At 44.5% G+C, this 16,152-nt stretch overlaps 1 long non-coding RNA gene across 1 annotated transcript in view; it reads right to left on the bottom strand.

The window, feature by feature from the left end:
- Window positions 1–12,179, bottom strand: part of LOC148535415 (uncharacterized) — a 34,901-nt gene extending 22,722 nt beyond the window's left edge. Inside the window, exons 1-2 of the long non-coding RNA XR_015875695.1 lie at window positions 12,133–12,179; window positions 10,331–10,368 (exon numbers count right to left, since the gene is read on the bottom strand). This is a non-coding gene — a long non-coding RNA (uncharacterized LOC148535415). The remainder of the gene's footprint in view (window positions 1–10,330; window positions 10,369–12,132) is intronic.
- Between the last annotated feature and the right edge of the window lie 3,973 nt (window positions 12,180–16,152).

Raw genomic sequence — 16,152 nt, 5'->3', positions numbered from 1 at the left:
AACTCCTGGACTGTGTATAGGAAATGCACCTACACCATCAATATTAAATACAAGGCAATAAATGCATACAGGTATAGATGGACAGGTATGATATGCATATTCGCTATAAGCACACATAAATGTAGAAATAAACACATAATTGGGGTAGAGGGATGCGTATATATATATATAATATATATATATATATATATATATATATATAATTGGTGTTGAATGGGATGTTTTATATAGATAGAAAGAATCCACAAAACTACCGAACTGCTGCCACACGCGCTCAAAGTCACAATTTGTTCCTGTGCCCGATTAACAATACGGCACTAGGAACCATATTATATGCAAACAAAACTGTATTATAGAATATCAACGTTTCTCCTTCATCAGAACCATACAAGTGCTAAAAACACCCACATATGTACCCCACCTGCAGAAAGCACGCCATGTCCACGCAACTGCTTTGGTATCCAGCTTCCTGGAGAACCTCCATTGTGCAGACTGCCGGTAACAACCATGGCAGTAACCAGGCAAACCATTCACTTGCGTTCCACCTGGTCCGCACACTCTGTTCCCGGGTTATTACCCCGCACCACCACGTCAGCAGACACTTTGTAACACAAGTCAACAAGTGAGTCTTGGCGGGATGTACTACAGAGGAAAATGCGATAAAACCCCCAAAAATGCAGTTTTCAGGGGTTTTACTACATACCCCATTTGTACTAAGCTTTGTCACGTAAGGTAACGCTATCTTGAGGAGACATTACCCAATAGAAGCATATCCTTTTTTTTCCGGGATGCCTCTCCTGATAGGGATCCAATTGGTTCCCTCCCATCACCTCCTCAGCCTTCTGCCTAATTAAGCTGTACGAACATCTTAAGGATGATCAGTGGAAACAAGATGCACCTGAGCTCAATTTTGAGCTTCATGGCAAAGGCTGTGAAAACTTATGTACATGTGATTTCTTAGGTCTTTTTTTATCACATTTGCAAAAATCGCAAAAAAAACTTTTTACATGTCATTATGGGGAATTGTGTGTAAAATTTTGAGGGCAAAAATGAATTTATTCAATTTTGGAGTGAGGCTGTAACATAAAATGTGGAAAAAGTGAAGCGTTGTGATACTTTCCGGATGCACTGTTTCCTGACAAAAGAACGCACAATAAAGTTCTGAAACGTTGACGCATATCAGCGATTTTGTACCAAAGGTGTCAAGAGTGGCAATGACCCTGCTTTGTTATATATTTGTCCCTCACCAGTGAGAGGTAAAGAGGACGGCACCAGACGAAGTTACTTACATTGGGTAGCAAGGGAGTGCCAGCCTAAGCAAGATTTTATTATATATATATATATATATATATATATATATATAGAACCCATGTGAATCCGGCACTCATAATGAAAATTTATACTTGCCCAGGTGCCCTCTACGCACACGATCTGAGTCCAAATCTGTGTCCAAATAGTATCCAAAATGTAGCGGCACTCACGGGACTTGTTTAAAGCAAGAAATTATAAACTGCTAATAGCAGGCTTGAATTCCAACGTTTCAGATATTTAATCTTTTTTCAAGGATATAGCACAATTGTACACGAACAAATCTTACCTTATATAGTAACACCACACGTGCAACACTTTCCGTCCAGCTCCCGCAACTCGTCCACCCCCGATGACGTCACGCGCCTGCGTCCAACCTGACGTGACACGTCATTGAGGCCATCAGAGAGCGGGCGGTTGCCTAGAGACAGGACGCCAACAATAGATGCAAAACATAACTATTAAGAACAAGACATACATCCATACAACAGACAATATAAATAAAAGAGCATCTAGTACTGTCCGACGAGTGATGCCAACCTGTCACAGCTAAAGTGATGATGGCTAAACCAACATCACATATATAAATCGGACAAGGTATGAGAATACAAATACCGCTAAATTAAAGAACACAACTTAGCGATAATTGTTCATAATTGTTCATTTAAGCCAAAGGATTGAACAGTGTTCAGTCTAGCAATCCATCTTACTTCCAATTGTAATAGAGCTCTTTCTCTATTGCCTCTATTACAATTGGAAGCAAGATGGATTGCTAGACTGAACACTGTTCAACCCTTTGGCTTAAATGAACAATTATCGCTAAGTTGTTTTCTTTAATTTAGCGGTATTTGTATTCTCATACCTTGTCCGATTTATATATGTGATGTTGGTTTAGCCATCATCACTTTAGCTGTGACAGGTTGGCATCACTCGTCGGACAGTACTAGATGCTCCTTTATATATATTGTCTGTTGTATGGATGTATGTCTTGTTCTTAATAGTTATGTTTTGCATCTATTGTTGGCGTCCTGTCTCTAGGCAACCACCCGCTCTCTGATGGCCTCAATGACGTGTCACGTCAGGTTGGACGCAGGCGCGTGACGTCATCGGGGGTGGACGAGTTGCGGGAGCTGGACGGAAAGTGTTGCACGTGTGGTGTTACTATATAAGGTAAGATTTGTTTGTGTACAATTGTGCTATATCCTTGAAAAAAGATTAAATATCTGAAACGTTGGAATTCAAGCCTGCTATTAGCAGTTTATAATTTCTTGCTTTAAACAAGACCCGTGAGTGCCGCTACATTTTGGATACTATATATATATATATATATATATATATATATATATATATAGATATATATATATATATATATATATATATATATATATAGATCTACACACATATATATCACATCCCACCGCACAAGTTGTCATAGCATTTTAGGTGATGCTGCCTGCGTGGGATGGGATGTGATCATATTATAAGTAAATTAACAGGGTCCTATGTCATATATATATATATATATATATATACATACATATATATATATATATATATATATATATATGTATGGAGTTCTAGGTCATATATATATATATATATATATATATATATATACACAGGTTGAGTCTCCCATATCCAAATATTCCGAAATACGGAATATTTTCAGCATGACTGAGATAATGAAACCTTTGATTTTTGATGGTTTAATGTACATAAACTTTGTCTAAGGCACAAATTATTAAAAAGATTGTATAAAACAACCTTCAGGCTGTGTGTATAAGGTGTATATGAAACATAAATGAATTTCATGTATGTACACAAACTTTTTTTGATGCACAAAATTATAAAAAATATTGTTTAAAATGACCTGCAGGCTGTGTGTATAAGGTGTATATAACACATAAATGCATTCTGTGTGTATATTTCATTATAATATGCAATTATTCCAAAATACGGAATATTCCGATATCCAAAATACCCCTGGTCCCAAGCATTTTGGATATGGGAGACTCAACCTGTATATTAGAGAGAGAGAGAGTTCTATGTCACATGTGGTTTTTTTTTATATAACTTATGTTCACACACTGAACATTTTTGCTCCCCCCCCGCAATCCCACCCCATAGATCCTACCCAGACTCCTGCAATATATTAGATTATAGACTATTACATACCCTCCAACTATGCCGTTTTAGCCGGTACAGTACCGTTTTTCAATGGGCTGTACCGGCAAACTGGGGCTGTACCGATTGTACCGGGTGGGTACACTCACCAGATTTCATAGGCAGCGCTGCTGGGACACAGGACTCCCGCAGCGCTGCTGAGTGACAGCCGGATCTTCTCCGACCTCCGTGCTTCTCTGCCAGCCGGTAATTATACAGAACTTGCAGTATAACAATAACTGCAAGTTCTAAACCAGCCAGCGCACGATGCCTCCAGCCCCCATAGACACGCCCCTTTATCCGTTACCACACCCCCTTATCTGCGGCCATGCCCCCCCATGTACCGGGTTGTTACAGGAAAATGTTGGAGGGTATGCTATTAAGATAATGATTAAACAAGTACACAGACACAACTAACTTGCGACGCTCCTATAGCCAGCCAGCCACGGCCACTTCAGAGTTCTGCAGAGTGCAGACTGCAGCTGCCCAGCCCGCTCCTAAGTCCCGGCTCTTGTGATCATGATTGCGGGAGGCGGAGCCGTGATCAGCCTGTCACTCACAAGCTCCGCAATAGCCAATGGGAGGTGCTGCTATGGCTGGGCATGCGCAGCAGCCCTCCCACGGCCATTTTATAAGTCACGTCTTAAAGGTGAGCTGCTCTTGGCAACTCCTATTGCGGTAGCGGCCATTAGAGCCGACGGTTAGGGTGTCAGGCGGCCCAGCAGAGGGCAGAGGGGACCGGCCCAGTGGGACATGGCCCGCTGTCCCGGTGGCCCAATCCGCCCCTGGCGGGCGTGTCAGTGAAAGTGGCTGCATTCTCTTATGCAGAGCCGCAGCCATACATGCCATGCTCGTTGGTGCATGTCAGGAATCAGCGGCGGTGTTACTGCATATTTGCTTACTTTTGAAAACTAGTCTCAGGGAGATTACAGTTGGTGGTAGAATGCGACGTTGAGGGGGCGTGTCATGCTCCACCCAAAGTCTGTGTATCTATGTTTAATTGCCAGATATTTCTATATAAAAATAGTAGCAAACTCGATTTGCATCGCCAAAACTGTGATTTTCCCATTTTTAAACTCACAAATTTACTAAGAAGTGAATTTAGCTGAAAGTGAGTTGGCCGATGGTGAAGATCGAGATTTCTCCCCCGAGTAGCAAGTTTAGATGAGATTACTCACCCGAGATTGCAGTGTTTTCCTCTGCAAAACTCTCACGAACAAGCAGCCTGCACATATCAGTGAGATATGTGAATGCTGCTTGTGTGTTGTACCTCTAAAAAACGGGTTAAATGTAAAAAAAAAAAAAAAATGATGTAGGGTCCCACCCAATAGCCTAACAAGCCCCGGACTTGTCAGCCAGTCCTGGTTCTTAAAATTCCGGGATACAAAACGAGTAGGGTCCCCCCCTAATTTAGGAACCAGCACCTGGCTGCAGGGCCAGTGCTGGTTTGAAATATAAGGGGGGGGGGGGAATGCGTATGGGTATATTTAAAACCAGCACTGTACCCAAACCGATTGAGGTGTATTGCCACAGCCAGGAGACCCTATCATCGGGGCTCCATGGCCAAAACATTCACACCCCAAGCTGGTCAGCCGAAGCCGGGGATCTCAGACCGTAATGAATCAGGCCCACTTAGGCAATCTTTGGTAAAAGAGCTAGCCCCAGGGGATGGAAAGGTAATCTGTTTTTTACATTGCAGTGCATACAAGATTAACCAACCACATCTGCACAATCTCAGATTTTTACACAGTGTATAATACAAGATACATTGAAAACTAGCAATGCACCATCAAAGTACAGCAAACATTTAGCACAAGACTGGCATTTAATAAAGATGCATTTACAAACTTTCACATGCATAAATAGCAGAGGATGTCACGGTGGGCATAGATGTGCACATAAATAATATTAGACCTTTAGCAGCAAGTCATCTACAAAACTTCACATACATAAATAATAGTAAGTGCCACAGCGGGCAGAAATACCCAGTTAAATTGCACAGGGCCTTCCAGAAAATGTACAATTGCAAGCTCAGCATTTACGGATAAAAGATAGTCTAAATCAGTGGTTCTCAAATTCGGTCCTCAGTACCGCACACTGGGCCTGATTCAGACCCGGTCGCAAGCGCTGAGCGCTCGCAACTGGGTCGATGGTGGGCCAGAGTGCATGCGCACGACGGAGCTGGCTCCGTCATGCGCATGCGCGAGACCCGGATAGCGACGGGCACTCCGTCGCTCCGGGTCTCGCAACAAAGGGGGCGAGCTGTTGATGTTGAGTGACAGCTTGCCCCCTTTGGTGGGCGGGCCGGGGGGGGTGGCTGCCCAAACGGAGGCGTTCCCATGAGAACGCCTGTCATTTGGGGGTGGCCCCACTGACATCACAAGTGATGTCAGTGGAGAGCTTCCGGCTCTGTTAGAGCCGACAGCTTTCTGGGGTTTGCGGCCACGAGACCCTACCATAAGGGTCTCGTCGCAAGCCCGATGGTCGCGATGGTCTTGACCATCGCGACCATCAACCTGGCCGCTCACTATAGCTGTGGGTGGTCAGCCACAGCTATGCGAGCGGCCAGGAGGCCGCACAAAAAAAAAAAAAAAAAATGCCCTGATTCAGAGCGAGCGCTCTTTCAGAGCGTCCGGCTCTGAATCAGGGCCACAGTTCATGTTTTCCAGGTCACCCAGCAGATGCACAGGTGTATTCATTACTCACTGACACATTTTAAAAGTTCCACTGGTGGAGCTAATTATTTCACTTGCGATTCTGTTAGGAGACCTAGAAAACATGCACTGTTTGGGGTCCTGAGGACAGAGTTTGAGAATCTATGGTCTAAATCAACTTAGCATTTTGAACAAACCACAGCAGGTGAAGAAATACATTTTAGGCTATGCAAAACCTTCAGGTAAATGGATAATTACAATGGCTGCCCGTAAAAGTAGTTAAGTAATGCACCAGTTAGTGGGATAAATACAATTCTTCGATCATTGGAGCTCATTCAGACCCGCTTGCTAGATGCGTTCGCTCGCACCCTGCGTATGCAAATCCAACGCATACCCTGCAAGGCAGGCAATTGCACGGCAAGGCATTAGCATGCCCACTATGTCTTGGCGTGCGATCGCTTAGTGTATGCAGATGCCCACCAGCCATTCTTAAGACACCCACTTGTGTACGTCATCTCCTGGAAGTGCATGAAAACATTGGTACATCGGTCACAATGCGAACGCAGTGCTTGAAGTTGACAATACCCTGCCGCAAGCACTGCGATCACTTCAGAGTTAAATCCCACCAAGTGACGTGTAGTATGGCGCTTCCTTTTAATTATGCACGCCTCTGAAACGGCGTTGAGACACTCAGGCACACCTGTGTTCACAGCTACACTCCCCCATTTCCAGTGGCCTGCCCCTGTCACCACCCACAAATGGCTTCTCCTGTCACTCACTCTGAAGTCTATGCGCAGCGAGCGAACACATTCTGATCTCTCGCACTGGTTCGCGCACGCACATTGCGATGCATACGCATGCACAAATTGAAAATATATCAGTCAGCTACGAGCATTCGCATCATAGCGAGCGGGTCTGAATCAGCTCCACTGATCATTGCTTAACAAATTACACTCAACAGCTCTCTCCATAAAAGTTATGCAAATACCATGGACCTCAGGGAAATAACATTGAAGCTGGGACCCCACCTAACATAGCAGGATACTGTAGCTAGCAACAACTCTCTTACCCCCACTAAATTCAATAATAGAGGATAAGTATAGGCTACCCCGGGGATCTCTTTAACTTACTCCCTGCTTCCACACTAGGGGAGTCCCTGAGACTTCTTTTCTACCCCACCAAACAACCCAGCATGCAGCGCTGCCCAGGATGTAAGGCACTGCACCGGGTGGCCCTCCAACTACTCTGTCCAAACCTTGGCTGCCACTGCTGCAGGGTCTGGTGAGCAGTTGCTCTACCCAGCGGCAGTCTCCTGACACAGGTTTCCCCTTGTAGAGTAGGGCAGACACAGTTCGACTCTCTGGCAGTGGGTCCTCTCACGGTGTGCTAGCTGGCTGGGGCTATCCCTCACTCTGCCGGTATGGGGTCCGGTCAATGGGGGCTGGTCCCTGCAGCGGCCTTCTCCACGGAGTCCTCCTACACCAGTAGGCTGCAGCGGTGTATGTGGAGTCCTTACGGTCCCAGCAGCAGCTTCCCTTCGCAGTGATGGATCCTCTCCTTCAGGCCAGCAGCATTCCCCAGGGTTCCGGCTCTCAGACACCCTGCAGCAGTCCGTCTGGGGAAGCACTCCAGTGATGTGCGGTGAGGTGAGGCAGAGCCTTTCCTGTCATACTTAGGGATATACCAGAGTTTTGACTATAAAAATTATAAGAAAAATTTAAAGAAAATATTATAAATATCTTATTTGTATTATTCTAATCATTTTTATAGTTGAAACTCTGGAGTAAAAAGTGTATGGCAGGTGAGGCACTGCCTCTCCTATCTACCTTTTCCGCACATCCCTGATCAAAACACACCAAATTTACAGCACTATATACTGCTGCACCTTTGTATAATGCCCACATGAACCCTCAGGTTCATATATGTATCTGTAAATCTGGCTCTGATACTAGGCAGTGCCTCCCAAGCCATTTACTTCATTGCATGTCACTGCAGCACTCCTCGGCAGGGATCAGCAACAGGCAGAACTCCAGGGGTCTTGTCTTCCTGGTGTTGGAGTCAATCAGCAGACAGAGGGCCTGATTCACTACCATACGCAACTGCGTATGCAATAGCGATTATGCACGCAGTTCAACTGTGATAGTATGCTAATGCATTGCGATCATAATGCACTCGTAGCATAACATAAGGAAGCCCACTTTACTTACAGCAGCACACATCCGTAATGTTTAGCAAGACTGCAAAACCATCGGTACAATCGAGTACCATCGCAGGCTCATGCACACTTGCACAAGCTCTGACCTTACTCAGAAATTGCTGACAACCACACACGCTATGAGACTTAACACTGCGTATGCTATCACAGTGGATAATTTATGCAGGCCCCTGCAATGGCATTGAAACACACTGGCACGCCTGCGTTCACCCAACCACCCGCCCCCCCGTAATCCCAGTCCCTATCGCAGTGGCTAGTTCGCACATGTGCACTGCGATGCATATGCTTGCGCAGAACGCAACAATCGGCCGATTGCATACGTAATCACAGTTGCATACGGTAGGGTCCTAGGTCGGCTCCAGAGGTCCGACGGCAATTACCCTCTCCAGGCAGTGGTGAGTGAGGATCTCTGAAGGAGGTATGCGATCCGGCTCACAGTCCCCCCAGTACCTCCGCTAATCCCCATAAGACAGACCACAGCAGTTCCCTTCCTCCTTGGGGAGCTGCTACTTATTACCGTGCTCCCTCTCAGCATTGCCTCTACAGGTCCGGTTCGCACTAGTGAGTGGACAGGGGCCCCAGTAACAGCCTGCCCCAAAGGCCCTCTGCTTTGCAACCCAGGGGCCAATAAACAGGCAGGGAGTTTTTGGGGTTTCAGCTGTTGCTAACCATCCCCGAGGTCCTGCAGTAGAAAAGGGGTCATGCAAAGTTCAGCATCCCCTGCCTATGTAATGAATGGGCTGTGTTTTACATACACACCTAGCTATGGGGCCAGTCATATGCTTAGTAAATAGACCACAAATAGAGATGCCAGATGGATAAAAACAGCAAGCACCTCCTGGTAACATCACTGGCCACAATACAGACATCTCCACTGGTCGTCCACATTCTATGCCGCTCGGGAGAGTGAATATAGGGGGGCCCCCGCATCACATGGATACTTTTCCCTCCCAATGAGATGGAGCATAGGCTAAACAATTTATAAGCCTATAGTTATCGGATATTTCCAGAACCCGAGCCCTATACATGTACCATTGCTGTGGGCTTTATCAGGGTTTGTGAGTATTATCATAAGTGGATACACTTATTTTGGATTGCAGGAGGGTCCATAAGTAACGACTCATTCCTATTAATATATATGATCATAAGTTTGTGATTGCCACTTTCCATTGTACACACACAAAAGGAGGCTGATATAGAACAGGCATAAATCACGTTTACCACTTCAGTGGTTGGACTTACTATATACAGCCAGAGACTCTTGGAACACTTTTAAAGAAGCTGTTTTCTGGAACTTTATTAAGGATTTTATTTAGTGAAAGAGATCTGCAACTATCTTGCTATTATGCTTTTATTTTGTAACCCTGATTCAGGGTTTAATATAATAGTGCCTCCACCCAAGCTATATGTGCAGTGTTACTCAGTCAGGCTTGCTTGGGTAAGCCTAAAGCTGGCCACACACTAGACCAACTTACATCCAACCAGCCAACTAGTTGATTGGTTGGAATGAAAATGTGGTAAGGTATGAAAGCAAATGATAATCAGCAATTTTCTCACAAATGCTGGAAAATGGACAAAAACTGTTGTTTGAACAAATTGTTTAGATAAAACATTTAACATTCTTGTCTGACGAGCATTTTCATCTATTTTCTAGCATTTAGGAGCAAATTGCTGATCATCATTTACTCCCATACGTTACCAGATTTTCATTCCAACCAACTAGTTGGATGGTTGGATGAAAGTTGGTCTAGTGTGTGGCCAGCTTTACTTGGACTTTTCACTCTAAGGACACAAGTCTATTTGATGGCAATATAGGATAAAATATAAAAGTATAGGTTCCATCTACTAGTTAATAACAATTGTATGTATTAAAGTGTATTGTGTAATGCATTGTATTGAGTGACCTTTATGTGTAATATATGAGAACTAACTACATTTGCTTAGGATAAAGAGAGGAAAAAATATCTATGTATTTGTGAAGTTTATTTACCAGAAGGAGTGTCAGTAGAAATCCCATGTGGTCCGGACCTGTGGATAGAAGGAAGAAAGTTGGTAAACAAATAAAAAGGTGTAAAAATATATGTACACATAAGCATTGGTGCATAACATAACATCATAGTTGTGTAATATATTATTACCAGTTATAGGAACATCTGTATGTTAAGCTGGCCACACACTAGACCAACTTACATCCAACCAGCCAACTTGTTGATTGGTTGGAATGAAAATCTAGTAAGGTATGAAAGCAAATGACAATCAGCAATTTGCTCCCAAAAGCCAGAAAATGGACAAAAACTGTTGTTTGAACAAATTGTTTAGATCAAACATTTAACAAACTTGTCTGAACGACCATTTATCTGTTTTCTAGCATTTAGGAGCAAATTGCTGATCATATACTCCCATACGTTACCAGATTTTCATTCCAACCAATAAACTAGTTGGATGGATGGATGAAAGTTGGTCTAGTGTGTGACCAGCTGTATACTGCAGCTGATGCACTTTCACTTGTGTTTGGCTCATAGTTAATAAAAGGCAGTCCAGGGTATTATGTTGCCTGTTCTCTACACCTTTCAAATCCTTCCTTTTATTAGTTGACAATATTGCTCCCCTGACTTCCTCCTTAGCACTATGCTGAATAGAAGGGTATATTGTTTAGACTCCCTTTATAGTAGTGCAGTGGTTCTAAAACTCAGTCCTCAGGACCCCCATACAGTTCACGTTTTGCAGGTCACCCAGCAGGTGCACAGGTGTAATTATTACTCACTAGCACATTTTAAAAGGTCCACAGGTGGAGCTAATTATTTCACTTCATTCAGTGTGGAGACATGGAAAACATGCACTGTTTGGAGTCCTGAGGACCGAGTTTGAGAACCTGTGTAGTAGTGCATCTGTCCAGTACCTAAGGGGTAAAATTCCCCTCTTTGGCTCACAGCTACTTAATGTACAGAGCTAACTGCTTAATAATTAGCCCTCAGGGTGTTGGTGCAGGAGTTAATTTACTCACAGCTGCCAGATAATGTTGCCTTGCAGGGAGGGGGACAGGGTCATCAATCACCTGTCAGTGTTCAGTGTCAGCTCCAGCCAGACACCACTCGGCAGGCTGAGGCCCTGATTCAGAGCCGGTCGCTCTGACAGAGCGCTCGCTCTGAATCAGGGCCGGGCATTTTCTTTTTCAGAACGGCCTCCTGGCCGCTCGCATAGCTGTGGGTGACCACCCACAGCTATAGCGAGCGGCCATGATGATGGTCGCGATGGTCAAGACCATCATTACCATCTGGCTAGCGATGAGACCCTTGTGGTAGGGTCTCGTTGCCGCAAGCCCCAGAGAGATTTCGGCTGTAACAGAGCCGAAATCTCTCCCACTGACATCACTCGTGATGTCAGTGGGGCCAGCCGCAGACGGTAAGCATTCCCATGGGAACGCCTCCGTCTGGGCAGCCAAGCCCCCGGCCCGCCCACCAAAGGGGGCATGCTGTCACTCAACATCGACAGCACGCCCCCTTTGGTACGAGACCTGGAGCGACGGAGTGCCCGTCGCTATCCGGGTCTCGCGCATGCGCATGATGGAGCCGGCTCTGTTGTGCACATGTGCACTGGCCCACCATCGACCCGGTTGTGGCGCTCAGCGCTTGCGACCGGGTCTGAATCAGGCCCTCTGTGTGCACACAGACGTTTAGCCTGTCACCAGGGGAATGACAGCCTTAAGCCACACCCCCGTAGCTGGAGCTCTCTCTATCCCTCCCTCGCTCTGCCTGTCACTTGGATGGGAGCCAGGACTTCTGGATCAGCCACCTCTGATGCTGCTTCCTCTGCTGGGACAGCAACACTGAATCCCCAACCAGTGCTGCTCACTGCCACTTCCCATAGGTACAGCCCACACTGGCCTCAATCATCCAGGGCTCCCAGCTACTGCCACTACCTCTCTAAGACTACTACCCCTTAGGTACTGGACAGATGCACTACTACACAGGTTCTCAAACTCGGTCCTCAGGACCCCAAACAGTGCATGTTTTCCATGTCTCCATACTGAATCAAGTGAAATAATTAGCTCCACCTGTGGACCTTTTAAATTTGTGTCAGTGAGTAATAATTACACCTGTGCACCTGCTGGGTGACCTGCAAAATGTGAACTGTGTGGAGGTCCTGAGGACTGAGTTTGAGAACCAATGCACTACTATAAAGGGAGTATAGTAGGAGCTGGTAAGTCCCTAGTGTGAGCTCTCGTGGGGGAACAGCAATCTGTTGATATTGCCAGATCTCCCTCCTTATATAGCCCTTCCAGAGAGGCCACACCCTCTCTCCTTCGCACTCTGAGCATGAGCCCCTGCTCAGCTGGCTCATGCTGCTTCTAGAAACTTCTCCCTGCTCCCCTGTCACCATTGGCTGGCTTCCAAACCTACTCAACCCCATACCCTGTATGTTTATAAGTCCTGCCATTGCTTCTGCTTAGTGTATAAACACTATTCCTGTATTACATACAAATTAAATACATTTATTTAATAAAGTTTACCTCATAAAATTAATAAATAACACTTTACATAGTACATAGTAGTAAACAATACACATACATAACTAAATAAACAATTACTACATCCTCCTATACTCTTAAGTAGTCTGAATGATAATTAGGTAGATAACTATATATATCCCTCTTTATTAGCCATACAGTATACTTGGCTACAATTTGATACAATTGCTTAGTACTCTGTGAATGTTATGTGCTACTGTTTATGTATAATAGGCATTTAAAGGTAAATTAAACTTATTTTAGAATGGACACATCTGTTTTTCTTTTGCTTTGTTTTTATAGTCTATAATAGTCACATGATTATATAAGACAGCACTGTCATATATTTTGTTTTGATACATTCATTACTTTATAAGTTGATTTTTGGATTCACCAGTATCCATCGAGAGGGATAACAATGAGGGCCCAAGGACAATTCCATCTTGCACCTCTTTTCTTTGCATTATGCACTGTTTGGGGCATTGCTGACTGTCTTTTTGCATAGACAACAAACATTTTAATAGTTTATTAAATTGCTATCCTGTCTGCCACTGCAGTGCCACTCTGTTTCCTAGATGTGCCATGTTGAAAGTTGAACTGCCAGAGACACTGAAATCTTCGACATGTGGTTGCAGAATGCCGAAAATGTCCAGAAATGTTTATTGCCATAGACAACATCTCCTGTATGTCCCTTTCATTTAAAAAACATTCTGAACCACCAAGTTTATTTTGTGGGCAAAACATGCGACATGTTCACCCAGCTGCTGTAATACTCTCCCCTCGTCCATCATAATTTTGGCTTCGAATAAAAAAACTTAATAAAATGTATAAACTAATCAATCCTTCCTTCCCTTCAACTACATACAGTACATACTTCATCTCCCTCATGCCTCTTGATTAATGAAAACATTCTTGGTTTCTTTGTATGGGGTCATATAGTTTATCAAACTGCCATCCTGTCTGCCACTGCAGTGCCACTCTGTTTTCTAGATGTGCCATGTTGGAAGTTGAACTGCCACGTATTTGTGCCGCCTACTACCGTTGCTTAGCTTAGTCAGCCAGCTAGCTCGTTGCGACCGTTTGGCCTAAACTGGATGAAAACAATATTATGAGCTGTGAGGTGGTCTACATTGGCTGGAAATGACTGGAAATTAATGTTATTGAGGTTAATAATACTGTAGGAACAAAAACAGGCCCAAATTATGTGATTTTTAGCTGTTTTAAACATTTTTTTTTTTTTAAAGACAGATTCAAAGCCAAAACCAAAACACGTGAGGGGCGGTTTTGGCAAAAATCTTTAATTCTGTGGTGCTTTACAGAGAATATTTCAGTCATTCACATCAGTCCTTGACACTGTGGAGCTTACAGTCTTTGGGCCTGATTTAGCAGCATACGCACTAGCGATTATGGACGCAGTCGAGCGAGTGTTTGCCATTTTGTATGCGTACAAGCCACACTGCGCGTGCACAGCGATCACATTGTAATTACCGAGATGCATTAAGGAATCCATCGCAAAGTGAGTGACAGGCTGTCAGCGTTTGGGGGTGGTGACAGGGGGGTGCTCAGAAAAACACAGGCATGCCTGTCCATATGAACGCCGTTTGATGGGCGTGCATAAAGTAGCCACTGTGATTGCATACACGGCTTGAGTACTCACTGCGTGCTACGAGACTTACAGTTTCTGCGACTGGCCAGACCTGCTGTAAATGCTGCGTGACGGGCCGATGTGCGTCGATGGTACCAATAATCACACAGAAAAGCGAGGTTGGACTGATATGAGAAGGCAGAAGTGGGCGTCTTTATGCCGGCTGTGCTTTGTCAGGCATTAGCATATTTTTGCAGTGTTCCATACGAAATTGTAGCTGCGTAGGCTCCTGAATGAGACCCTATATTCCCTATCATATGTACACTATGAATAATGGTTTTTTTTATCCAGAAGCTAATTACCCTACCCGTTGCTCTTTGGTGTGTGGGGGGAGGCCGGAAGACCTGGAAAAGCCATGACCAGAAATTAATCTAATGACCTCAGTGCTGTGGGGCAATAATGCTAACCACTACACCATCAACGCTGCCCCATTTGCCACTTCATTCTAAGAATTGTCTATTTAGATCCAATATTCAGGAGGGCTCCTAGGCAGGCAGCATGATTTCATTGTGGAGTGCAGGTCTGTTTTGCTAATATAGCTAATCTCTCTCTATATAAATATCTGTCTATATACTAGTGTGATAATACTGTATAAATATTTGTATGTACTCTGTGCTGCTGGGGGACCCTGCTCTTTCCACTAGATAACTCTCAGTCTGTGGCTTTGTGATGCCACCATTCCCCTCCTCACATCATATCACTGCAATGTCCTCACTAACACATCACTCATCTCCTGATATTCTCTGCGCTGCTGGGGAATCCTGCTCCTTCCACTATATAACTCTCAGTCAATGGCTTCCTGCTGCCTTCATTCCCCTCCTCACATCATGTCACTGCCCCTGTCATATGCAGCCCTGTCCTAACTAACACATCACCCATCTCCTGATATACTCTGTGCTGCTGGGAATCCTGCTCCTTACACATGTTTTAAGCAGCAAGCATGTTAAAGGCTAAACCAAGCTGGTTTAGCCTTTAACATGCTTGCTGCTTTAAAAAATACAGGCATACTCTCATGTATTCCCGCAGCAGTGCAGACTCACACTATTACATTTCGCCCTATGTTTCTTCTGTAAGTTGTGCACATATAGTATCTTTTGTTAGATACTAATTATATATATATAGAGCAGTGCTATTGAATCTCACTGAAACCTGTTTAACCAACTGTTGAAAATTCCCACTACTTAATAGGCAATTAAAGCCATTTAAATAGCTGCTACCAGCCAAGTGAGACCCATGCCTTCTGAGGAAACCGGGGTTGCCAGTCCCGGAGAAACGCATCAAGGATGGAGATCCTGATCATCCCCAATCCTCCAGAATACCTTGCTCATAGACTTACCTGCTTCTACACCTCAGTACTGCTTGGACGGAGACAGTTTTACACTGAATTTGCTCCGTGTGACTCCACTGGAGACATCAGTGGTCCCGCTGCTACTCTCTCACTCACCGTGCTACGAGTGACTGCACTGGACCACCCCGGATTGCTAAGCGGACTTAAAAGCCTGTCTGCACTCCCGCTCACAAGCGGTTGAGAGCACGTCTGCATAAGACTCCTATCAGTGAGTACACAATATAAAGCACTTATTTCACACTGTATCTTCAACATAACAAGTGGATCAAGTCCAATACATTGCATTGCATACTGAAGGTTTTTAACTGTCAT

Source organism: Taudactylus pleione, unplaced genomic scaffold, assembly GCF_031769625.1.
Source record: "Taudactylus pleione unplaced genomic scaffold, aTauple2 ptg000053l, whole genome shotgun sequence".
Classification (NCBI taxonomy): domain Eukaryota; kingdom Metazoa; phylum Chordata; class Amphibia; order Anura; family Myobatrachidae; genus Taudactylus; species Taudactylus pleione.
Note: the sequence above shows the minus strand (reverse complement) of the source record. Positions and strands in the feature narration are given on the sequence as shown.